The sequence below is a fragment of the Mustela putorius genome, unplaced genomic scaffold (assembly GCF_011764305.1).
Source record: "Mustela putorius furo isolate JIRA1106 unplaced genomic scaffold, ASM1176430v1.1 tig00003859_pilon_pilon_pilon, whole genome shotgun sequence".
Lineage (NCBI taxonomy): Eukaryota > Metazoa > Chordata > Mammalia > Carnivora > Mustelidae > Mustela > Mustela putorius.
In genome coordinates, this window is record NW_025422011.1 from 23,910,001 (window position 1) to 23,935,808 (window position 25,808).

The window sequence follows — 25,808 nt, forward strand, 5'->3', positions numbered from 1 at the left end:
CAAGTAGGCATAGAGGCAGGCAGAGAGAGAGGAGGAAGCAGGCTCCCCACGGAGCAGAGAGCCCGATGCGGGGCTGGATCCCAGGACCCTGAGACCGTGACCTGAGCCGAAGGCAGAGGCTTAACCCACTGAGCCACTCAGGCGCCCCTGGACATTTCCTTTTAAATCCTACTAGAAGAAGAGCTTTTGGAGAGTGAGGATTATGTGTTGTTTTTCCCTTCAGCCTCCCAAACACTGCCAAACATAGAAGGAGCTTAGGGCAAGCACTAAATTTCAGGAAGAATGAATGAATAATCAAAGACCAACTGTAAAGCTCTGGGGAAAGAGGCTTTTGACATCCAAAGCAGCCAGAATGGTCCCAGGCGGCCTAGGACACAGTTTGGAAGAGCAGGTCTGCTTCCCCCTCAGATCCCGGGGTTGCCAGGTACCCCTGGTATTTATTTGCTCTATTCAACATCTCAGGCCCAGGGGCTCCTCCTCCAGCCCCCTCCCCTCTCACTACTTCAGTGAAGCAGATAAGGGTGGAAATTGTGCAATCTTTGGGTGACCTCTGACCCCCCGCTTGAAGGGCCTCCATGTTGCCAGCCCTCTCTCCTCCCTCTTCCTCCTGTCCTCTGAGGGCTGCATCTCCTGCTCTGACCCCAGTGAGGTGTCAGGACGTGGGGACTGCAGACGTTTTCAGAGGTAGCTTAACGACCCATTTAGGCCTATCCGGCCCCCGCAGTTGGGCTAGGGGTTCATGTGAGGGGAAATAAAACTGTTCAAAGTAAAAATTAAAAAAATTGTAAAAAAAGTCTTAAAAAATTCCGCCACAGAACTATGGGCACAGAAATATGGGTAGCTATTGTCAAAGCACTTAAGGAAGTTCAGTGGTTTCTAATTTTTGTCTTCTGTTCTGGCTTTGCGACTGAATGATTCAGAGACCTGCTCTGGATTGCAGTCGTCCTCAAACTCTCACTGGGTTGCGTTAGTTTGTTTTGTTTTCGGTGGTTGTGGTTTGGTGGGGGGAGAGGGTGGTGTGGTTTTGTTTATTTTATTTTCCCCGTGGGATCAGCCCTTTCATTCTGGGCCAGTTCTGGTCACCAGGGATTAAAGTTAGCAATTTAAGAGGCAGCGTCTTTCCCAAGGGGCTGTGGTCTACACGTCCTGGGCACTGTTGAGGAACTCAGCGCCTCCCTAATAAACTGGTGCCGTAGGAAATGCCACTGCTTTTCATGATTGAGAGATGAAAGGAACACAAATGTTCTTAAAGTGGGTTAAATATTATTCCCCAATGGGGGCTCTGGAGGCTTTTCCCTTGGAACAAAAGCAGCAGGTAAATTGATTCCACTTTTGTCAGGCAGCCTGATTTCACAGGAGATTGCCACACACACACACACACACACACACCCTCTGAAGCCCCCCACCCCCCCTCAGGAGAGGGTACCTGTGATGAATGTCACAAGGGTGAGGCTCGGGGCTGGCACTGTGGGTCTGGTACACATGAATGAGGGTAAACAGGAGGAAACAGATGTCTGAGATGCACCGGCCGACACAGTGCGGACACAATCACCCTCTATTCCAAAGTCAACAAGGACAACCCGGGAAATCCCAGAATGAGGGCGCCATTGTTTAGCAAAGGAAAACTCTCTCGGCACCACTAATGACTGTGCAGGCCCACGGAACTGTTGCGGTTGATGAAATGGCCTCGGCACTTCTGGGCATTTCTCAGGTCCTAGGACACAACCAGCAGAGCCGTTCTTCCCCGCCGGCGCCCTCCTCCCTGCGCATGCTCCAGTCAGATGTGGACACGGAGAACTCGTGATGACCTAGTTTTATGTTTGTCAAAGCACTTCCACAGCGGTTACCCAGGTGGTTTTTCTTAGAACCACTCTGTGACCTAAGCTAGATGGCGGGCGTGATCCCATTTTCCGAAGAGTACGCCGAGGCACAGAGAGGTTAAGCGAGCTGTCCAAAGTTGCACAGCTGCTCAGTGAGCAGGCCAGGTTAAGTCTTAGACCTACGGGCTCCAATCTAAACACCCTCTCTGCGGGTCCTCAAGACACGGGGACTTTACATAGTATTCTTATTATTAACAAAAGTAATAGTAGCCGCAAATAGCTAACACTTTCTGAAGTGTGTCTTCTGGGTTATGGGCCATTTTGAGAGGTCTGCACGTAATATCTCATTGAATCATCATAGTAACCTTGTGCTACAGGTGTAAAAATTACATTTCACGGAGGGGAAACCAGGCACAGAAAAGTTGAATAACTTGCTCAAGGTCATAGAGCTAGTAAGTGACACTGCCTGGATTGAAGCAGTGGCTGCAGAATTGACATACTTCACCTGTGTTGTCCTGTCTCTGTGTAGTAATATCGTAACCATAAGGTGAGTCCAAGGTCAAAAGTAAAATAAATATACTTCACTGAAAGGGTTTTTACAAATCATAGGTGTCATGCCCAGTTATTGGGATCTTTCTTCCCCCTTTTTTGCTTGTTTTTTGGTCGTGTTCCATTTTAATGATTGCTGCCACTACAAACAAACTTCTATCAAATGCACGAATTGTTTCTCAGATCATGCAACTGTAGATAGTATTTTAAATACCCCGTGACCTGCAGTGAGTTATAAATCTCTCTGCATCTCAGCCTCCTCTTAGTAAAATGGGCATGAACATATTTACTTCTAAGGATTATTTAAAAAATCAGGTGAGATACTGCTTATGAAGGCCCTTGAAAAACCATAAATTCCTAGAACTAGTTTCCCAAAATTAATTGATGGGAACAGACTAGAGTATGTTCAACAGCTTTACCTATGCGTCTCCACTGTAGGACTTTTGGGAAGCTTACATATGCTAGTGAGCACCCTGGAGCTCTAGGCAGGCAATTGTTAATGGAGCAACTCACAAGTGTATTTCACTGCAGGGCCCTGTGGGTAGAGTACTTCTCAAGCTACTCCTGCAAGGAACCCACTTCAGGATTGGTGTCCCACAAGGTGGAACCCGGGATGTATTTCCCAGCGGGTCTCCCTCTTCAAACATTCAAGAGTCCCTCTGACGCCACTCCTAGATTTGCTCCTTTAATTCTGAGACCCTGCAGCCAGAGATGTAAGCTTGCACTTCTATCCTTATAACAATCAGGCCAAAGACCACAGGATCTGAGTGATGATGAGACAATGGGGGCCTCGGGGCTCCAACAGAAACATGACAGGAGAACTCAGATGACCCCACCCCTGTGTCCTACACACAATCTGGTTTCTATCAGGCCGGATCCTGCAGAGTCACACTGAAAGCCAGTCATTCAGAATGTGTGGCTGGCCTCTGACACAAACCCAAGGTTTGAAGGATGGCCATACTGATAATGAATCCCCACCCTTCCAGCATGGAGCAGATGGTAAGGAATAACAATGGGATTGGCCCTACACAGAGGCACGATGGGAGGAGGGTATGTGCCTTTGCTCTGACATCACTGTCCTACAGAGGGAGGCGTGGAGTGTCTAAAATAGCCCTCATCTTCTTCTGATCATGAGAACTGCTAACATTGATGGAACTTCTGCATACTTAGCATATCCCAGATACAAAGCTGTTTCTATAAATCAGCATCTTCAATCCTCCCAATGACTCTCTGAAAGTGGCACCATCACCAGTATCCAGAAGAGGTAACAGAAGTACAGAGATGTTGGGTAGATTACCGATGGTCACACAGCTCATAAATGGGGGAATTCCATCATGGGTTTGTCTGAACCCAGAGCCTTGGACCCATGCCCTCGGCATTATAGGTCTCGTAGAACAGAGGTTCTCCAAGTGCAGTCCCTGGTCCTACAGTATCAGCAATACCTGGGAATGTATTACAAATACAAATTCTTGGACACCAGTACAGGCCTACTGAGAGAGTAACTCTGGTAGAACCCAGCAGTCTGCTTTGTCATTGTTGTTTTGTAAGGTCTGCAGCTCATTCTGATGCCCATTTACACTTGAGACCACTGTTCCAGGGGAAGGAGATTTGCATCATGTCACTTGAGAAAGCCCCAGAATGAGTCACCTGACCCATTAACCAGTAGCGTCACCCAGCAATGAGCAGGGCACAGAAGGGCAGGGTGCAGGGCCGGTGGCTATTACAGGAAGAAAAGGTAATAGCGAGGCCTGGCGTCACAGGGAGCTAGGGCCAAGACAGAACAAGAGGGACAACTGAGGTCCAGGGTGAAGGTGGGAAAGGCCAGCATAGAAGATGCTGCACGCCTGCATAGAAGATGCCAGGCCATTTCCATCCACGTCCTCCCCTCTCTCTTCATAGGGCCACAGGCTCCCAGAGGGCTTGGCAGGCCTTCATGATCCCTGAGTTGTCTCCCTCCCTGGGCGCACACCCCCACTTGACAAGGTCCCTGCCAAGAGGGTCTCCTCTCTCTGCCTGAACCCCTGCCGTGATGGAGAGCTCACTGCCCCCAAGGGAGTTCTTTCTCCTTCTTTGGAGATGTCTGCATGGTTCCTTGCACTCTTCCCCATCATTCCTCCCTGCACCCCACCGAGGCCACCTTGAACTAGCCTGTTCTGGGCAGACCTTTACATATTCGATGGTGCTCATGCTTCCCGCCCAGGACAAAGGCCTTAGTTCTTTTAATAATGCCTCTTGTACCTGTTTTCACGTTCTTTCACTGCCCCAGGCCATTTGAAAAGGCTCCTGAGGGATTCTCGGAGAGGAAGCCCCGCAGCCCTCGTCTGCCCTTCTCCATTGGCCCAACTCCGCAGACTCCACTGAATGGAATCATATCAGGCAAGCAGAGCCCCTGGCCCCGGGCTTCTGGCCTGGCCACCCAGTCCTCAAGGAGGGACCCAGGGGAGGGGGCGCTGACTGCCCTTCCTGCTCTTCTTCCTGAGGAGGGCATGGAAAGCACTAGCCTGTTCTGAAGAGAGTTCCTTGAGAAAGCAGGGACAGGAGGCTATGTTTTTTCAAGACCCACTCACTGTGCAGTGAGGGAGGCCCATCGTGGACTGGGAAGTTCCCCCGCACGTGCCCGCTCTGCAGAACCCAGAGGAGCCCACGTTCCCTGGCTTCTCCCCCTCCTTCCCAGGCCTGGCAGGCCTCCAGCATCCCCACTGGAACCCTTGGCTCCTGGAGGGGGTAAACATCAGGCTGTGTGGAGACCCCACCGTCTCTCCGCAGTTGGCAGGGGTTGACGCCTCTGCAGGGAAGAGATAGTGATGGGTCTGTTTTCACTGGACAGACTTGTGGTTATCTTCCCCGAGGAAGCCAAGGGTGGGGCGGGGGGGTTGGAGGCTGGGCTGGGGCTTGGAGATCTGGGCTACAGGCCCTCAAGGTCCCAGTGCAAGCTCCCAGTGCATCCCCCTGGAGACAATCTGCTAGAATTCAGAGTCCGGCCCACCCCGCCTCTCCGTGTGACCTGGGGTATGTTATTTAACTTCTCTGTGTCTTATGACCTCATCTGTTAGTTCACGGAAGTGATAATGGTGCCAGTGTCTCCCCAGTGAGGCCCACGTGAAACGCACATGAACACATGAACACAGGGCATGCACCCGGTCTAAGCTCACCGGATGTTTATTGCTCCTATTGGTCTACTGCTTTATGCAACTTGGTTAGGGATCAAGTTATACAGGACTAGAGCCTTTTTAACTTTACAAAGACTTTGTTCTCTTGTTTGATTCCAATAACTCATGGGATGGCATCATCAAGATATACCATGACCATGCTGTATGTGAAAATACTGAAGCCCAGAAAGGTCAAGTGACTAGGGCAAGGTCACACAGCAGACCCATCCACAGATCCCAGACCATTAACCTCCTGCCTTGGGCTCCTAAGGCCTGGCTAGGATGGACAGTCTGATTTATACTATCATTGCATTTCTTCTCCTATCATATGGATGTCTTATTTTCTAAAAATCAAGGACTAGACTTGTAATCATGGACATAAAACCCCCAATCTGGACAGTCCACAGGCTCCCCACTCCCTCGTCTCCCAGTTTTTATCCTAAGGGGCACACAAGGAAGAGATTCCTCTCTCTCTTCACCCATGGACCTGGCTCCTGGGCCAGGACTCATCCAGTCCCTGCCTGGTGTGTGAGAGTATAGCCAGGCTCACTGGCCAATCCAAGACTCATGGTCTGACCCTGAACCAGACTTTGAAGTGGCATGATATCAGGTCCTCCTAGAAATATCCACAGGATGTCCCCTGGAGTACACCTCCAGAGTAGCCTCCTGCAATGCCCCCAGGAAGGGGCCTACACTCCCTTTTGCAGTGATGCTGATCCAATCCCCCTTCTCCTAAGGCTTCTGAACAAGAAGAGCAAGGCAGGTTGGGAATGTGGGGTGGGAGGAGGGAAATCTGACTGCTCCAGATGCACTCCTCTAGCTTGCCAATCCCAAAGTCCTTAGAAGGAGATTCTGGGAGATCTGTGCCTGGGGCTGGGAATCGCCATGTTCTATTCAGTGGCTCCAGAAATACCAGATTTTTTCCCACCATGTCCCATCTGGGCCCGATAAGCACCATCCTTTCAATGCCTGCACTAAGTGGTTTGCAGGCTGTCTTGGCTGTGTGTTCCTGGGAAGGACAATTTATCTCAACCCTCTTCCTCTGGTTCCAAGAAATGCTTCTCTCCCTCCTCAAGAGATATCAGGCATGGGCTCCACTGAGTACTTGTGATCCAGGGATGATCCAATGACATCAGTTTCCTGAGAGCTGGACAGTTCCCCTCACTTCAAAGCCTGGCTTTGCTCTCCCTCCTCCCCCTGGTCCTCCGTACACCCTTGTTCACACTTGGATTCATCCCACAGACCCCCACAGTCCTCACTGTCACTCAGAGCAGAGCTTGGTGCCGTTATCAGACCCAGCCAACAGGGCCGAAAATTCATCAAGAGAGCCGCCTTGTTGTGGACAAGTAGTATTACAGGGTTGAGAACTAGCTATAGGGCAGAATTGTTCTTACATTTATTAATGTATGCAATGGATATTTTTCAATGAACTCCAAATGCCCCATCCTTTTCTGGGTGTCGGGGAGACAGCGTGTTGAACAGACAGAAGATGACACACAAGGGTAGCAAGACTGACAGGCAAGTAAACATACAGTAAGTACCAGAGGACATAGCTGGGCGAGAGTCAGACGGTGCCTGGGGGTGCGGAATGGGGGATGAATACCATAGAATGGCAGCTCAGAGAGACTTCTCCAGAGGCACCTGCCAGCAGAGAAGCAAATGAAGCAAGTGAGCCCCATAGCAGCCCTGAGGGGACAGCGTCAGGGGCAGAGGGACAGAAGAACAAGGGCCCTGAGCAGAATCCGATCCGGGTGCTGCTCAAGGACAGCAGGAACACCACGAGGGCCAGTGCAGAGAGAGCAGGACAGACGGCGAGAGCAGATGAGCTGGAGAGAAAAGTCGTGGCCAGCACACATCAGGCAGGAGTCTGCAAACGATAGCCCTTGGTGTGCTCCCGTTGGGCTGCAAGCTAAGAACAGGGATGACATGTGGCAAGGGTTGGACGAAGAAGGAAACAAAGATGGAGAGAGAAATGAAGACAATGGTGAAGACAAAGAAGGAGGAGAAGAGGACGGCCACGTGACAGCGTAACCTGAAACATGTACTACCTGGCCCTTGACAGACAGGTCTGCTTGTTCCCCAGTGCAGAGACCTGAAGGACAGAGGGCCGTCTGGGTTTTATCCCCAGCATCACAGGAAGCCACGGTTGGCAGGGGCCCTTCTGAGCAAGGGCGTGTCACAGCCCGAGGTATGTGTGTCAGGCTCACTCTGGCTCCCCCGTTGGGGGGTGGCCATAGGGTCCTCCCACATGGTAGTGACAGGATGGTGGCTTTGCCTGGGATGGGGACAGTGGCTGTCGAAAGAAGGGGCTGATTTTGAGACACATCAGCAGACTTGTCACATTGGATATGGGGTGTGAGGGAGGGAGAGGAGCCAAGGACGATGCTTAGGTTCTGAGGCAGAACAACTGGGTCAGCGTTGGCGCCATTTCCTGACGGTCAGAAGACTAAGGGAGGCGCGGCTGGAGGGCTGGGTTTGAGAAATCAAGAGCTCTGGTCTGGCCGTGAAGGGGGCCAAGATGATGAGTCGACATCAAAATGCAAACATTTATATATACACCTACACACACACACGCATGTGCAAAGCACACACATGTACAATGTAAAGGACGGTGACGTCACTGGTGCTGCTGGAGAAATGGACAGAAAACAAGAACGCATGGAAGACTTCCTTGGACGTGCGAAGTATTCAATGTTTGCTCCCCCAACGGTCTGTGAGGAGATGTCCCTCCTCTTGTCTCTCCCGCTTTACTGATCAGAAAACTGGGGCTGAAATTTTCTCAAAGTTGCACATGGAGCTGGGCAGCGGGAGAGCTGGGAGATGAAGCCAGGAGTCCCCGTTCCTAAGCCCACATCTACCAAACAGAACAGCACATCCATGCCCACTCAGGGATGCCGCCTTCCTTTCACGGCACCTGTCTGTGGGTATTTTGATTTGGGTGATGTAATGGACAAACTGAGTCCTGGTCTCCCGGAATTGATGCTACAGACCAGATGCAATAAAACGTTCTTGTTTCCTACCTACCTCTCAGTTTAGCCAAGTGGAATAGACACATGTTTACTACAATATTTTTTCTTATCTCGTCATTTTTAAATTATGAAGTCATAATTTAATACATGCTTATTAATTGAAATTAAAAATATGGAAAAATAGGAAGGGAGGAAATTAGTAATGTCCCCAGTCCTTAAATATAGCCATGGTTGAATATTTCTGGGACTTTTTAGAGGCTGCACGTGATGTAGTGTATAGTTAGCAAAAGTTTCTGGGGTTCAGAACTGGTGGCTCAAAAAGGGAAGAGGGCCCTAAGGGAACCACCAAATTGCACGGCAGAGGAGTCAGGTAAGAACAAAAATGTCTGACATTTATAAAAGCAACATGTAGGTGTGTGTCAAAAATTGTGCTAGGTGCCCTAACTGCATAACCTTACGTCATCCTCACATCCCATTTCACAGCTGAGGAAACTGAGGCTCTCGTCACTCCCAAGCAGCAGAACTAAGACTTCAAGCTAGAGGGAATGAATCCCAGAGCAGGAGATCTTCAGTCTCAGGTCATTCCTTGCCCAGGGACAACTAATGCCCACCTGCAGGCTAAAACAGATATTGCTTTTTTTTTTTTTCCACCTAAGGTTTTTGTATAATTTTAGAATTAAATCAACTTTGGATTCAGCTAACCCATGCCATGCTTTCACCGACCTCAATTAATATCTCTTGAACAAAGAAATAAAAACTAAAATCTGATAAATCCAGAACAAAATGAATGAGAGAAAGACAGAGTGAAGAGAGGCAACCCAGGATAGACTCATTGAGTCAGCCATTCAACAAGTGTTTATTGAGCACCTACTATGTGCCCAGCACTGAGCTAGACACCGGGAACCAGTGGTGAACATGACAGGCTCAACTCCTGGCCTCCTGGTGGATTTTAGTGGATGGATCACCGTGGCTGGCTGAATTGGGGAAATACTCAGAGTGGCTTCCCTTCAGCCTCAGAGGCTAGCCTGATTGCACTCTGGTGCCTTTGGTCTTCCTGTGCCAATCAACTTGTTCTAAAAAACAAAGAACTTCGGGAATACAAGCCCCTCCTTACAGGGTGTTTCTATTCCACTCTTTAAACCAAACCTTGTCCACCTTGGGCTTCCATGTCATCTCTCACTAGCTTCTTTCTGCTCAATTTCCAACCAGACCCACTAACTGGAATTTTTAACCTGGAGGCTATGGCCCTCCAGGGGTCTCCATGGATGAGAGGAGGTTATACAGATATATATTTTGCAGAGGGTCAAGGGGCATGAAAGGGAGCAAGGGTCCATTGCTTCTGTCAGATTTTCAAAAGGGGTCCATAACCCGAAAAGAGTAAAAATCCACGGCTCTAATCTTTTCCCACTTCAGTGGTATTTCCCATAGTCTGTGAATGTTGACTCTTTTTCCCTCTAACACTCTCTCCCAGGTCTGAGACTGAGTGGCATTTGGGGTTTGCTTGCAGAAACTACGCGAACGCGGCATTGGTATTTTTCCAGGCACGGCATAAAACGGAACTTAATTCATTCACTTCCACATTGACACAAGGGGGAATGTTCCAATTCCTCAGCCGCTGAGAAAGGCGATGTCCCCCACCAGGCTTCACACAACCCTCTCCCACTTGATTATTATTCGAGTCTCACCCCTGGCCCCGGCTCCACACTGCGGGTCTACACCGTTTCCCTGAGTACACACAGTCTTAGACTCCTTCGGGCCAAAGAAAATAACACTGTTCTGATAGTCGAAGGCAAGCACAGGCTTCCTAAGCAGGTTGTTCATCTGCCAGAATTCCTGCTCACTGTGCTTATTCCTGAACTCCAGATATCAATCACCATCTCTATAGGGTAGAGAAATGGAACAGAAAATACAGACGGTCTCCTGTTCATTCATTTTGTTGAAAGCAAGTAGCACGTTCAAGTGGAACATTTAAGAGTCAAGGTCTTTGTGAGCACTCACCCCTTCATTGCTTCAACAAATACGTATCAAGTGTCTACTGTGCTCCAGACACTTTCGAAGCACTGAGGACACGGTCATGGACGAGACCGAATTGGTTCCCACCCTCCTGGAGCATGTGGCCTAGTGCAGGGAAGAAGGATCACGGATAAATAGAAATGTGTGGGGAGCTAGAACCATGAATATGAAGTGTTACTGGGGCCATGGAACCAAAGACCCTATGTAGTATCACAGTGTTGATCAACAAGGAAGACGTCCCTGCTGAAGTAACAGATGTGCTGAGACCTGGGTAGAAGTGGCTGAAGCCAGGATGCATGGAAGGAGAAGAGATTAAGAGCCCTCGAGGCTTGTGCAAAGATCCTGAGGCCAAAACTGGTACAGCATATTAGAGGAACTGGAAGAAAGCCTATGCAGCCAGAGCACAAAATGGAGCCATGAATGTCTGGACACAAGGCTGGTGGAGAAAAAGGGTTCTGTAGAGATAGCGCCTTGCATGTCCTTGTGGGGATTTGGGTCCCAATCCTGACAACAATGGGGAGTTATAGAAAAGTATGGAGGAGGTGTATGGGACATGATTAGATCTGAGGTTTAGTTTGGTTTAATTTTAAAGCTTTTATTTTCAAGTAATCTCCAAACCCAATGTGGGTATGAACTCATGCTGAGCTCACGACCCTGAGGTCAAGAGTCACATGCTCCCCCGAATAAGTTAGCCAGGTGTCCCTAGATCTGAAGGTTTAAAAGATCATTCTGACCACAGTGTGGAGAGTGGACTGGGAATGGGCAAAGACCATGCATGAGGAACTGGTTTCAGAGGCTTTTCCAGGAGACCTGGGGAGAGAGGCTGGTGGTCTGAATCAGGAGAAGGTGGTGGACATGAAGAGAAGTAGACTTCCTGGGAGGACACAGCAGGCATGAGCCCACTGACTCAATGGTGGCAGTGAGGAGGAGGGCAGCAGTAGTCCCCTCCTCAACAATTTCTGCTTGTCTCCAGAGCATTTTGAAACGCTCCTTCCTAACCGGCCTCTACGAGATGGCCTCTGAGTGGATGTAGCAGTTGGGGCAATAGCACACCAGGGATAAATCTGAACGGAGCCACAAATTCACGAGGCTTCAGGGACACTGGCCATTGTTATGTGCATCAGAGGAGCCACAGCTGTCCCTACCCACAGTCTTTGAATTGGTGACGCCCCTGCCCACATCGGGCTCCCCTGGTCTTCCCATGGCTGGAGCCTTGGTTCTAACACGGTCTAACGTCACCCCCAATCGCTCTTGCACACATCGCCCTGCTTCACTGTCTTCATAGCACTTGCCACTCTGAAATAAACTTCTTAATGCATTTGCTTTCCTGTGTGTATCTCCCCACAAGAAGGTTTCCATGACAACAGAAACCTTGCTGTTGCTTCACCATGCCTAGCACAGTGCCTGGTGCAAACAGGTGCTCCAGAAAAAGAAGATGAAGAAGTAAACGACTCCCCAAAGTCCAAAGCACCCCCCTCCTGAGTGCCCTCTCCCTGGGCCCTGGGCCTTGGCACTGACTGAGCAGCTCCTGGGCTCAGATGTCCCATGAGCCCCTGCAAACTCACTCTGAACCTCCCTCTGAACCCCAGGACTCAGGTGAGTAACGGTTCTCCAAGAGACAGCATTCTCATGGGAGTTTCCTTTGCTTTATTTCCCAAAGCAGAAGAACCATCAGGGCTGGCATTTTTCCAAACTCCACACCTTGGGGCACAAAGTAAACTCCACAGAATCCCGGGACAGAATTATATATTCACGTACCTGACTAAAAGAGCTCACAAGCAAACATTGCTGGTGCTGCTGATTCATGACTATTTCTTTTTCTGGTTTTCCCTACAGATCTCAGGGCCAAAGTCAACTGCATTTGTAGTTCCTAGCTGGTTCTTTTTAACCCAGGATATTAAACAGGATTCGGTTCTCAAAGCTAAATTCCTTTTTGGAAAGGGCTCTTAATATTTGTCTCTTACTCTTCTAATTTAATTTTTGAAAAGATGCTTCCTAACATGAAGATGGGGACTGCATTCAGCAGACAGGAAAGGGACAGGACGGTGAGGCCCCGCCAGGCTCCTGCAGAGCCTGCCATAGGGACGAGTCAATGCCGAGTCACCATGAACAGTCAGTTCTCAGAGCTTGTGAGTCAGTGGTTGCTGGCCATGGGGCTTCTGATGCTTTCCCCAAGCCAGGGGGGAAGTCTCCCCCCAAGCCAGGACGAAATGACTAATAACAGACATCACTGTCCAGTGATGAGTTCACCTGAAACCATAACATGGTGCCTGTGGGAGAAGATGAGCTGTCATCTTACAATTCTTCCCTGTGGCCCTGGGGGTTGAGTTGATATGGGACAAAGGATGGGGTCCTACAACCACTGGGTGAGGCTGGGTACCTTTCTCCAGCCTGCAGTAGTGTCCAGGCCCATCCACTGGCAGATGTGCTGAGGTCACTGGAGAAATAAAGTCAAAATTCTATGGTAAAATTCTAATTCACACCCAGGAAGTCTCACAGAATAGGGAATATTTTCCTCTTAGAAATGGTCTTTCAGGGGTCGCCTGGATGGCTAAGCCAATTCAGTGTCTGCCTTCAGCTCAGGTCGTGATCCCAGGGTCCTGGCGTCAAGCCCTGCATCGGGATCCCTGCTCTGTGGGGAGCCCGCTTCTCCCTCTGTCTGCCGCTACCCCCGCTCATGCTCTCTCTCTGTCAAATGAATGAATAAAATCTTAAAAAACAACAATAACAATAGCAACGGAAACAGCCTTTCAGGAAATAGAGGCAAATAGTAAGATAAACTCGGGGCGAGGTGGGGGATGGAGAATTAAAAATCAACTTGGAGGGACGTTATGGAAGCCTGAGCTCAAGAGAACAGCCGTGCCGCATGTCTGCAGGCCAGCTGGCCATCCTGAGCGTTCCTACCCGCTCTGCATCACTGCTGATCTGCGTCCTCTGCGTCTGTGGCCGCAAATGGTAGCAGCAGTCATCCGTTATCGAATCCTCACTGTGTGACCAGCACCTTACATACACTACGTAATTTTATTCAGTTCACATTAAAACCCCTTCAGCTGAGTGTCCACCATTGTCTGTATTTTATGGATCAGGAAACTGAGGAATTAGACCTGAAGCGACCTGCCCAAGAACATCCAGCTCTTAAGTACTTCCTGGGAGAACCACACCCTTCCTGGATACCAGAAGCCCCGCTCTCATCTTCTGCCGGCCTCTGTCCAATCAAAGAATCCATTTATTCTGTTTACGAAGTCAGGAAAATTGTAGTTTTTTTTTTTTTAGTTTTTTCCCCAGAAAAACGCTGAAATAAATAATTCCCAAGGCTTCGCCCCTTGTTATCAGTGAGAGTGTTGGGCAAAACTATCTCCTGAGTATCTTCCAGGTCCAAAGTTTGTAATTTCATTCTGATCCATCCCACAAAATATCTCCTCCCTCTCAAAGGAAAAAAAAATCTTACTAGGCTCTTTAGAATATATACTAGCAATTCTCCATGGACAGTGGAGCTCCTACAAAATCCCCAGAGGTTATCAATTAAGACCGATATTCTCCTGGGTAGGGGAGTGTGAGTAGGACAGAAGAAACGGCTCTGCCTTCCCAGTTATATCTGGCTCCCAGTTTGGGAGCTGGCTGGGTCTAGTCACGGGGTGACTACCAACGGTGCCAACTCCTGGAGGGGACTAGGACCTCTAGCTTGTATGGGTGTGCGAAGGGAACCTTTAGGGCCCCAGGTCTGCCACCTGCTTGCCCTGCAGCAAAATAGGGAGGGTTCCACCAACTGCAAGCTGGAGCCCACCCACCAATGATGTTACCCACCAGCCCATCCTGCCCTGCCCAGGCCCGGGCCTTTCCTCGATCATTAGCCCTTGCTGAGCACATAGCGGACAACATGGCAGCACAGTTGGTCTGAGGAGATGGCGTGAGTGAGAGAGGGTTCCTGATCCTCACTGCCTCTTAAGAGTCACCTCACTTTCTACCGCGGTCACCGCCTCCTGTTCCTGCGACCTGCTCCACACTTCCTCTCACTCACTGGGCTCCCCTCCTCCAACTCCTCCTGCCCCTCTTTATACCTCACAGAATCCCACTGTCCCCCGACTTGAGAGCGCTCCTCCTCACAGGTTTCGCTCAGAGGCCTCACCTCACTCTTCTGGTCTCGGCTCCAGCGCCCCCCCCCCCCCCCCCCACTTCAGAGAGGCCTTCCCTGGCCTCCCTTCTCTCTGCCACTTCACTGTCTGATTCTCACCGCCCTCACTCTGATTTGAAATTCTTTTCCCTGCGTGTTTCACGGCCTGTCTCCCGGTGCTAAAATAAAAGTCCCAGGAAGGCAAGAACCCCCTCATTTTTCACTGTTACATCCCTCCTGTCCCCGGGCCTTGAACTGAAAAGTAGGTGCTCAATAAACGGAGGGAACCAAAGTGCACGTATTACTCCCTCACCAAGGGGAGGTGACAAAGCTGCTGTGACGGTGAGAGACCGTGGATTTTCAGGGTTTGTCAAGACTAGGTCCCGATAACGGCAGGTTTAAATATTATCACTGCATCGAGACAGGCAGCATAGACTGGGGCGCAAGCCTGCAGGTCCCAGAGTCCGAATGGAGTCCTCACAACTATGTAGCTGTCTGACCTTCAGCAAGTGGTTAAATTCACTTAGCCACGGTTTCCTCATCTATACAGGAGAGATGATAATAGTGCGAACCCCTCGGCCCCCTGGCAGATTATGTAAAACGATGCACAGGAAGTATTCAGAAGAACCTTTAGCCCATACTGCCGCTGCCATAAATGTAAGCTCTTCCTGCGGACCAGAGAGAGGGCCACACGTTTTCCATTCTACTCCCCCCTGCCCACCCTAGAGCCTGCAAAGCACTTTTATATAAATCTTCCCATTCGTGCTTCTAAAACCCCGCCGAGAGCCAGGAATTACCTACTCTCCAGGCTCAGAGCAGCTTGACGGAGATCCTGCAGGTAGCTAGAGCAGAGGACAGAAGGCCTCTGATTCAGGAATCCCAATTCTCCTCTTGTCACCACCTATGCTCGCTTCCTCACCCAACCTATTGCCCCGGACAGAATCCGAAGACATGGCTGGGCCCCGTGTGGAGAAACCATGCTTGCTGCTGGAGAATCCCTGCTCAAAATAAATGGAAGCCCCTGGCCTCTGCACGCTCCCTGAGGCCAACGGTGCCTCCCCCAAGCCCGCTCCCCTATAGGCCAGTTGAGGGTTTGGCCAAGCCACAGAGGCAGAGGGAGCCTGTGGCTTCTGCCGCTAGAGCAGGCCAAAGTTTCCATACTCTCCCAGCTTCGAGGCATATCAAAATAGCCTGGCCTTTGTGGGGGTGGGTTAGAGCGGGCAGTGAAGAGGTCCCCAAGGCATTTCTAGCTGCTTCCAGCTGGGCCTCAGGGTCTTTCCTGCGGATCCACCAGACCTCGTAGCCCCTCCTGCTCTGCCCTCCCTGCCCTGCTTTAGCCCTCTGGCCCTTGTCCTCAGAAAGGGCTTCAAAGGTGGCCTGACTAGCCGTTGGCAGCAATTCCAGCATCAGGGACAACTCAGGAAAGGGACTCTGGGCCCGAAGTCCAAGGAATGCAAAGGGCTGGGTGAAAATGACGTGAGGGAGAAAACAGACAGCACTTACCAAAAAGAAACTGGCGCCCTGTTCAGTCTTTTCAACTCCCAGCGGGAGCAGATTTGTTGTGACTAATGCATCAGGCTTTAAATAGTTCCAAGCGGCATACTGATTAGCCCAAGGCACCACGGAGGCAAGTGCTAAGTTTCTCCCAAAGTGCAAAGTTTCCAAGAGAAAGAAAAGGCTGCCACTCTCGGAGATGGCTCACCGGCTGGTGGAAGCCCACCCAGCTGAACTCCTGAATGAAGCAGGAAGGCACAAGGAGCTGCAGAGATCTGGAAATCACATGGAGCCAGTCAGATGGGACGGGAGGAATTTTTCGGTTGGATCCTGCCATCCTCCTCTTTGCAAACCCTTCATGATCGTTCCTTGGCCTCAGTCTACATTTCCCAGCATGACTTTCTAGAACCCTTATGAACTGGTCCTTGACTGGGTTGAATGGTGTCTCATCAAAACTCCCTATCCTTCCGGGACCTCCGAATGTAACCTTATTTGGAAAAAAGATGTAATTAGTTAAAATGAGTTCATCACAGATTAGGGTAGGCCCTAAATCTAATGGCCTGTGCAAGACCACATGAAGACACAGAGACATCCTGGGAGAATGCCACGTGAACATGAGGACAGAGTTTGAAGGGTTGCAGCTACATGCCAACGGTCACCAGCAACCACCAGCAGCTAGGAGAGAGGCACGAAGCAGATTCTCTCTCAAAAGGAAGACTCCTGGTGGAATCCTTCAGAAAGAACCCACCTCACTAATGCCTTGATTTTGGACTCCTAGCCTCCAAAACGAGGAGAATACATTTCTATTGTTTGAAGCCACACTGCTGTGGTATTTTTTTTTTTATGGCCGCCCTGGGAACCTAACACAGGTCCTCAGCTACATGTCTAGCCCTACTCCCATCAAAGTCACCCTCCTCACACTCCATGTATAAGGGGTGGCTTTTATACATTTTTTTAAAAAGTGACAGAGTTTTAGTCTCATGTTTGCCTTGTTGGCTTCCATGTGACTTTGAGCAAACCAATTCATTTTCATTTCAATTTCTCTTATTTTCAGTTGTCTAATCTATACGTGAAGGTTGTGGGAATCTGAATGAGAAAATACGCATGTAACAAGAGGGAGACTAGATCAGCCACAGAATTTCTCTTGAGGGAAGCATTACATTGGTTTGGAGAATAGAACCAAATAAACCTCTTTGCAGGAAGGCATAGATCAAAAAACTAGGGAGCCCTGTTGACTAAACATGTTGTGTCAGTGGTATATAAGTTGGGTGGGAAGAGCTGGCTGAGGGAGAGAGAGAAAGGTGAGGTTCACAGGTAAGAATCCAGGAGATCGACAGGACCAATAAGAGCTAGACTGAAAGCAGTAGAGAGCCATACCCCTCCACACCATGGTGTGACTAGGGAGTTTGGGGGTGGGGATAGAAACATCTAATGGATTTTTCCAGTTGTTTGTGGTGCCGTGTACGAGATAAGCCCATTTCCCCCCATCTCTTTTACAAAATACGCAGTGAACTCTTAATTGGATACCAACAGTTTCATGATGATGGATTCTCTGGGTTTGAATTTGGAGAGGGACTGAGCTCAGAGACTGGGTTGTCATGGGGTAGAGTGAGGAGAATCCACACCAATATAGAGGCTGGAGAACCAGGGGCCTGGGGACATCTGGTCTACCCATACGTGCAAGTGGGCAGCATACTGAGGCCGCTGTATGAACATAACGCAGACATGTTTGCTTCAGCCCCAGTCCTCCCCTTCCTGACCTTGGCTTACTCCTGCCTGAGCTTAGAAAGTAATTAGCTAAAATGAGTTCATCATTTTTTCTTCCTGCTCCCCTTCCTCTATCACTTGTCCTCTACCTGATACCACTATTTGAATCCTACCCATCCTTCAAGCACCACCGGTCTCCTGCTTGAAGCCTTCCCCCATCTTCCCCACTGGAGAGGAAAGATGTCTGTTTCCCTGCTTTGTGAAGTGTGTATCCCCAGGCAACGGGTGCCATGTTCCTTCTGGAGTTAGAGCTAAGCAATAAAAAACAAGACAAAAAGTACTGCAGAGGCAGATAAGGGAAGACAAACTCAGAACAAAGAGAAAGACCCAGAAGGGAGTGCGGGGAGGGGCGAAGCTGGGAGGAGGAAATGCTGAAGAGCTCAAATGGCCAACTTCATCAATAGTCTGGGCCATAGCGGGGCAGCGGGGCCAGCGGGGCCAGCGGGGAAAGGTGATATCTCCGGCAGGCCCTTTTGTGAAGCTGAAATTCAAGCATTTCCCCTGAGTCTTAAATGTCATTGTGAGGTACCCTGAAAACAATGGCTATGCAGGTTACTGGTTTCTGGAGGCTCTCTAGAGCCATGTGGGCACGAATGACCCAAACTTCCGCCTGCTAAGCTTTCTCCCCACCCTCGCTCAGAGTAAATAAATATACCCAGCAAGGCCCGAGACGGACATTAATCTCAAAGGGCGGGCAGGTGAAACACACTGACCTACCCACCAAGGGCTCTGCAAGAGAGCTCCCCACGGCCTGGAATGAGGAAGTAACTCCATTTACCTGTTTGCTGGGGAGAAAGGAGGCAACCAGAGACCTGCTCCCCGCCTACCCTTCCCCTCTACACCTGTCCTGGAGTGCGGGCTACTGAGCTGCTGGGACCTGGGTATTGAGGAACAAAAAATACGTGTTTGCTGTCCAGGGAGAGACAAACGAGTGCGCAAGTGCCAGGCAGTGTGCAGAGTGCAAGGAGAGAGTAGCCCAAGGGTTTATGGTAACTCAGAGATTACAGTCTGGGCTGGGCTGCGCTTTGAAGGATGAAAAGGGGGGCCCTGGGGTGGCTCAGTGGGTTAAAGCCTCTGCCTTTGGCTCAGGTCATGATCCCAGGGTCGTGGGATAGAGTCCTGCATTGGGCTTTCTGCTCAGTGGGGAGCTTGCTTCCTTCTCTCTCTCTGCCTGCCTCTCTGCCTACTTGTGATCTCTGTCTGTCAAATAAATAAATTTTTTTTTTAGAAAGGGTGAAAAGGAATTATGTCCACAACTCACTGCCACCACAAACCCACACACTGGCTGGTAGATTCATCATCTTTTTAAACATTAAAATGTAAGAAAATGTATGCTTTAGGGCAGCAGGAAGAACCTATGATAATCAGGGGAAGAAGGCTGGAAAGGGTTATCTAAGGAGATGGAATAGAATGTACAAAGGTCCTGAGGTAAAGTCCTGGTTGCTATATATATACACCATTGTAGTAAGTATTTGTGGGAGGCATTTATATCTCTCAGTTCTGGAGGCTGCATGCCAGCATGTTGGGGTTCTTGGTGAAGGCTTTCCTCTTGGTTGCTGGATGGCCCTATTCTTACTGTAACTTCACATGCTGGTCCTTTTATCATCTTACAAGGTCACTAATGCCATTGTGGGGCTCCACCCTCATGACCTCATCTAAACCGAATTATCTCCGAAGGCCTCACTTCCTAATACCACCACGTTGGGGATTAAGATTTCTGACACCTGAATGGGGATGGGGGGTGAAGCACAAACATTCTGTCCATAGATTGAGTTTGCAGTAATGGACATTAATGACAGTCAGAATAATCACTATTTGTCCAAGAAATACTAAGGAGAAGTTATATCCCAGTATTAACAATCTAGAGTTGGAAACAACGTAAGTGCCCGCCCAACAGTCAGGGATGGGTGTAATAAATTACCCACATACTATCAAATACTAGTAAAAGTGACTGGGTATAAACATACTGATCACATGGAAAGATGTCCATGATGTAAGAAGTTTTTAAAAATGGAGGCCAGAAAATACAGAGATGTTAAACAGTAGGAAAAAAAGACTGGTAAAGAATAACTCACCAAAATATTCACAATTCATATCTCTGAGTTGAGGTTATGAGTCATTTTTAACTATTCTTTTACCTTGTCCATATGTTCTAAAATTTCTACAATAAACACGTACAATTTTTGAAATAAAAAAGGAAGGGGTGTGTGTGTGTGTGTGTGTGTGTGTGTGATGACGTACTTACTGTCAGAAAGGATCAGGGAAAGTGAGAAAGAGCCTCAGTGTGACCCCACAGGTCAGAAGAAGTGAATAGGCACTCAGCCCACGGTCCCTGCAGCTGCTCCCATTGTGGGCTGTGACCCGAATCCCTTCACATTTTCTTCTCAAAGGTAGCACTCAATCAGCCCCAACCATCCTCTTACATAGTCAGTTTCAATGGGATGGCCACTTGGGCCTTGTAAGATGGAAATGTAATTAGTTCTTGGAGTTGAAAGTTCCTTTTGGGGCACCTGGGTGGCTCAGTCGGTTGGGTGTCTGACTTCAACTCAGGTCATGATCTCAGGGTCCCTGGGATTGAGCCCCGTGTCGAGATCAGCACTCAGTGGGGATCTGCTTGACCCTCTCTCTCTCCTTCTGCTCCTACCCTTGCTTGTGCATGTGTTCTCTCTCTCTCAAATAAATAAATAAAATCTTTAAAAAGAAGTTCCTCTTAAAAAATATTTAATAGGGGCGCCTGGGTGGTTCAGTCAGTAAAGCATTTGCCTTCAGCTCAGGTCTTGATCTCAGGGTCCTGGGATTAAGCCCCGCATCGGGCTCCCTGCTAAGCTTCTCTCTCTCCCTCCACTGCTACCTCTGCTTGTTCTTTCTCTCTCTCTGTCAAATAAATAAATAAACAAATATTTTTTAAAAGAATCTTTTAAAAAAAATTTAATAATTGGGATGCCTGAGTGGCTCAGTCAGTTAAGCATCCGACTCTTGACTTGGCTTAGGGCATGATCTCAGGGTCTTGAAATCAAGCCCCATATCAGGCTCCCCACCCAGTACAGGGTCTGCTGAAGATTCTCTTTCCCCTCTTCCTCTGCCTTTCCTGCCAAAATTTCTTTAAAAAACAAAAAAGGGTTTAATAATTATTTGTCAGCAAATCAACATGGATAGATGGGACTGTTGGCCTATTTTGTGTGTGGTGGGGGAAGTGGGAAAACGGAAGAAGCTCTAGGGGAGACAGAAGGTGGTTGTCAACGTTGACGATCCCATGTGATCAGAGAGCCAAGGAGAAAGCCCTTTGTCTTTATGAGTAAAGAGCTAAGCTAGGAGTCGACCCCCTAAGGCATATCTAAAAAGGCAGCATGTAGAATAGAGTAATAGCTGAGATTTATTACTTTCCCCATTCAATCCTGCCCTTTTCTACCCTCTGAAGCTATCATGTGAGCACAGTGCAGTTCTAACCGTCATGGAGCTTACCGTCTGCTGGAGAGAAAGAAAGCGAAAGAAAGCGTGTGGGCTGTAAGACAGGCAGTGTGATAAGTGCTCTGAACGTAACCTCTGGGAAGTGGACGGAGAGCACTGCAGCGCTGTCTTCCATGGGCTGGTCAAGGAAGAGCCCAGGGAAGGAGGTGAGGGAGCAAGCTCTGCGTTTACCTGTGGAAAGGCATTTAAGGCTGTGGGAACAGCAGCTAAGGCCCTGAGTTGCGAGTATGATTGGAGGCCTTGAAAACATCCAGGAAGCCTGAGTGTTGGAGCGGAGTGTTGGAGTGAGGTCTGGGATATGCTCTGGCGGTAACCTCCAGCACCCAGGTGTGGACCCCCTGGAACGGGTTATCTCACACCCTGCCACCATCCTAGGTAGCAGACCCAAAGAAGCAGCTTTCTCTATGTCATTGCCTCCAGTCTCAGGGGGGACAGGTTTCCCAAAACCTGGCTTTGGTGACTAGCAGCAGAAGGTGACGGTGAAGGGCTCAGGCTTTGAAGTCAGACACGTGTGGGTCACAGTCCCGGCTCTCTCACATCCCTGCTGCGCGGCCCTGAGCAGGCTAAACAGGAAGCCCAGAAGTGTGCTGGTATATTGGATCTCCTGGGGTGGCGGGTGCAGGACGTGGATAAAAGCCGCAATTTGTAGCATTTGCCGATGTCTGTGGTGTAAATACATCCCTGGCAGCCAAAGTCAGCTAGCAACGGGAAATCGCTAAACACAGAATTAAGAAGAGACACAGACAATCTGCTCTCAAGAGCCAGGACCAACCAGCTGTAGCATATCCTCCACTCAGTTCCTTCATCTGTGAAATGGATTTCAGCTCCCAGAGTACTTGGTGAGAATGAGATGAGGTGTGTCTAAAAAGCACTTAGCCTAATGTATGGCACAGAGTTAACGTTCCATAAGTGAGAGCTATAATTCTGACTCCATGAGGATGTTTTATTCTGGCTGGGCACTTGTATGCAGGAATGAATTCTCAAATGCCTGGGTGGCTTAGTGGGGTAAGCCTCTGCCTTCAGCTCAGGTCATGATCTCAGGGTCCTGGGATCCAGCCCTGCGCTGGGTTCTCTGCTCAGCCAGGAGCCTGCTTCCCCCATCTCTCTGCCTGCCTCTCTGCCTGCTTATGATTTCTCTCTGTCAAATAAATAAATAAAATCTTTTAAAAAAATGAATTTTCATAGAGGAGAGCAAAGAGTCACTTACAGGGCTGGGGCCTTATTCTGATTCTGCCTCTGCCTCCTGTGTGACTTTGGGCAAGTTGCTTTTCCTCTCTGGGCTTCTGTTACTCTCTCTGAAGTGAGGGACAGAGCAAGTTATAAAGTTCCCTCCAGACTGGATGTTCTGCAATGTCATACTCTGGGGACTGTTCTAGAAGTACCCGTGGAAGGAGTGGGTAGTTACAGGTTACTAAGGCATCATTAAGGGTGGGATGGAGTTCCCAGGATTCTCGCTGATACTAAAAGCCACCCGGAAAGAGGTGACAAATGTCTGCGGAGCCTAGGACAGCAGGCCTGAGTGAGTTCTTTCTTGGCAAAGATCAAAGAACTGTTCTAAAGAGTCGAGAGAAAAAACCCTGAACGCGTGTGTGCGAGAGAGATAGAGACACATATATGATTGGGGGGGCGGGGAGAGATTTAAGTGAGTATTTTAAGGATTAATAGATCCTCAGAAAATGTCTTTAATAAACACATTTTTAAAATTTTCTTAGGATTTATATATATTTTGTGGGGGAAGGGGCAGAGGAAGAGAGGCAGAGAAGTAGACTCCCTGCTTGAGCGCAGAGTTTGCCTCAGGGCTCCGTCCCAAGACCCTGAAATAAAGACCTGAGCGGAACCCAGGAGTCTGGAGACTTAACCCACTGAGCCACCCTGGCCCTAAGAAACATTTTAGAAAGGAAGGCTATGTCTGCCAAACCTTTAATGTCAAGCGAGAGAAAAGAATTCAGAAAGGAGCTGCAAATAAAACGCTGGGTGAGACGAGCCTAGCAAAGGCAAAGAGGGGGAAAGGCGGGTGAGGGTGACGAGGGCCTCTAAGACCGTCGTCACCAGGCACAGGCACAGGCAAGGGAGCAAGCAGTTGGCGGGGGAGACCAAGGAACGCCAGCTTCGCGGAATTGCAAACCGAATCTGCACAGCTCGGTTCTTTGTGCCTCCAATGTCCTCATTAGAATCCCTTTGAAGTACATCAGACTATAATTTTCAGGAGTCGAGAACAAAGCTTCCTGTAGCCTTTGGCTCGTACGGACCATCGGCAGGAACAAAGTATCTGACACAGCTCCCTCAAAGCCACAGACATGAGGCAGGCCTGCCCACAGATGACAAATGGCCCTCAAAGATTCTGTGGACTTTGCACTTTTCTTCATCAAAGTCTCCGGACTAGCCCACATCTCTTCTCTGGGGGACGAAGGAATATCGGGTCTGAGTGCTCTGATCCCAGCACTTGCTTTCCCTGGCTATTATGGCTTGGAACTCCATTGTCCTCCCCAAATAAGTAGTTTTCCCAAGCAGCCTGAGCGTTCACAGCTCTTCCCGGTCGTGACAAGGAGGTAACTTAACCGAATTTCCATCTCGGTAATCCCTGTTCTAACATTTTTGGGTCAGGTATTGTTCCCCTAAGGAGCTTAATTCCAGAAGCCTTGACACCCAGGGAAATGAAAGGCGGAAGTTGGAGCGCGCGTTTCATTCTGACTGGAGCTAAACCCTGACAGGTAAGCTTAATTACTGGCTGCCTCCAGCTCCTAATCAACCAGCTTCTGACGGGAAGAATAAAGTCATAATAAAACATAATGACATTCTAGTGAGACTGGGAACCACGTCGCAGCAGCCGGTGACTTGCTGTTGGTGAAGCAAGACGCTCGAAAGAGGTGGGGACACCCCTGTGACGGGGGAGCCCCCCCCCCACCGACTCTCCCATGTGGGTGTCCTCATTTTAATGATGACACCGAGAGTTGCAGGCCCGTGGAGTCAGGAACCATAAATGCTGCGTTGACTCTATCTGTAAACGATGATCCACCATCGCCTTTAAGCTTATTAAAATAAGCCGAGAAATGAATCAATCATTGTCAAATGCTCAGTGTGATGTCGCTTCTAAAAATAAGAGTCCATCTGAAATTCTAAGAGCATTTAACGGCGGATGGCTACACAATCTGTCGGTGGAATGTAAAAGAGTAAAAGAGACCTCAGAATCGTCCAGAAATGACACTTTCTTGAGAGTTAAGAGTGTCTGGGCTTCAATCCCGTCCTTGGCCAGCCTTGCAGTTTGCTCAAGTTCTGTCCCTTTTGGGCCTGTCGGTATCCTTGATCCTGTCCGTCCAAGTGCAGCTTGGTCTTCCAGCACCGTGACCTGCCTTGGGAATCTGGCTGAGAGACACCCTCATTCTCCCGCAAGCCTGCCTCTCCTGGGTCTGCACCTCTCCGTAGACAGGGTACTCAGCCTTCCAGGGAGCACGAGAGCCATTGTCCACAAGTGCTTCCTGTGGACCCCCACGCTGCATGTTTTAGCCCCGTACCACAGTTAGTGCTTACAGCAATGCTCCTTCCTTCACCAAGTGTTCATTTACATGGACCCAGTGCCAAGCACCATGCCAGACAACATGCAGACCTAGAGGAAGAGCTTATAGTTTAAGTGTGATTATACCCAGTTTACAGGTTAGCAAACTGAGGCTCAGGAAAGGCTTATCAGTGGGAAGTAATGGAGGTGGGATTCCAATCCAGCCCGAGTTTTTTCCCCTCTAGCTGTCCAGGTGCATTTCTTTTTCCTGCCCTCCTAGAGTCCTTGAAGATGGGGCCCGGGTCTCCAGAGCCTGTCTTTCTCACTTTCACCACAAGTGAGACTGGCGTAATTGAACTCAACAACCCTCGGCTACCCATCTGGAAAATGCGAGTGAGCAGGTCAGCCTCATGGTCTCCTGTGCCTGATGCGAAAGCCCAGGACACACGCAGGACTCTGGAAGGGCCTTTGAACCGTCGGGGGGCGGGGAGCACGTGGGACTTGGGGGTGCTTGGCTCCACAGGAAATGCAATCTCCCTACTCCTTTGTTCCACCATGCAGCGCTGCCCGGGGCCTCAGAGTAACCTCCTGTATCGTACCGCCAAACCCTCAAAGCCTCCAGAAGGTCCTGCTCCTTGCCTGGTGGATCCCACAGGTGCAGCATTCAAATGCCCTGTGTTCTTGGGGTTCCCGGGCTATGCATAAGCACCTTACCACACAGTCAGTGGGCCCTGGGGGGACTCTCAGGTCTCCACCTGAGCAGAAAGCTCTTGGTGTCCAGATGGGAACACTGGCTCTTCCTGAAAGGGAAATCAGTGCTGAGGGAAAGTACTATGTGAATGGTCTACACCAACTCTGCTGCATTTTCAATTTGTTGTTTTTTTTTTCAAGATTTTTATTTTATTTATTTGACAGAGACAGAGAGACACAGTAAAAGAGGGAACACAAGCAGGGGAAGTATGAGAGGGTGAAGAG

General features: G+C 49.4%; 1 protein-coding gene and 1 non-coding gene across 11 annotated transcripts in view; both read right to left on the reverse strand.

Annotated features, from left to right (window-relative positions):
* Nucleotides 1-25,808, reverse strand: part of NAV2 (neuron navigator 2) — a 397,156-nt gene that overhangs the window by 334,287 nt on the left and 37,061 nt on the right. The window lies entirely within an intron of this gene.
* On the reverse strand, nucleotides 9,141-9,211 carry LOC123387807. Its single transcript, XR_006602295.1, has one exon. It is a non-coding gene; the product is annotated as a small nucleolar RNA SNORD45 (small nucleolar RNA).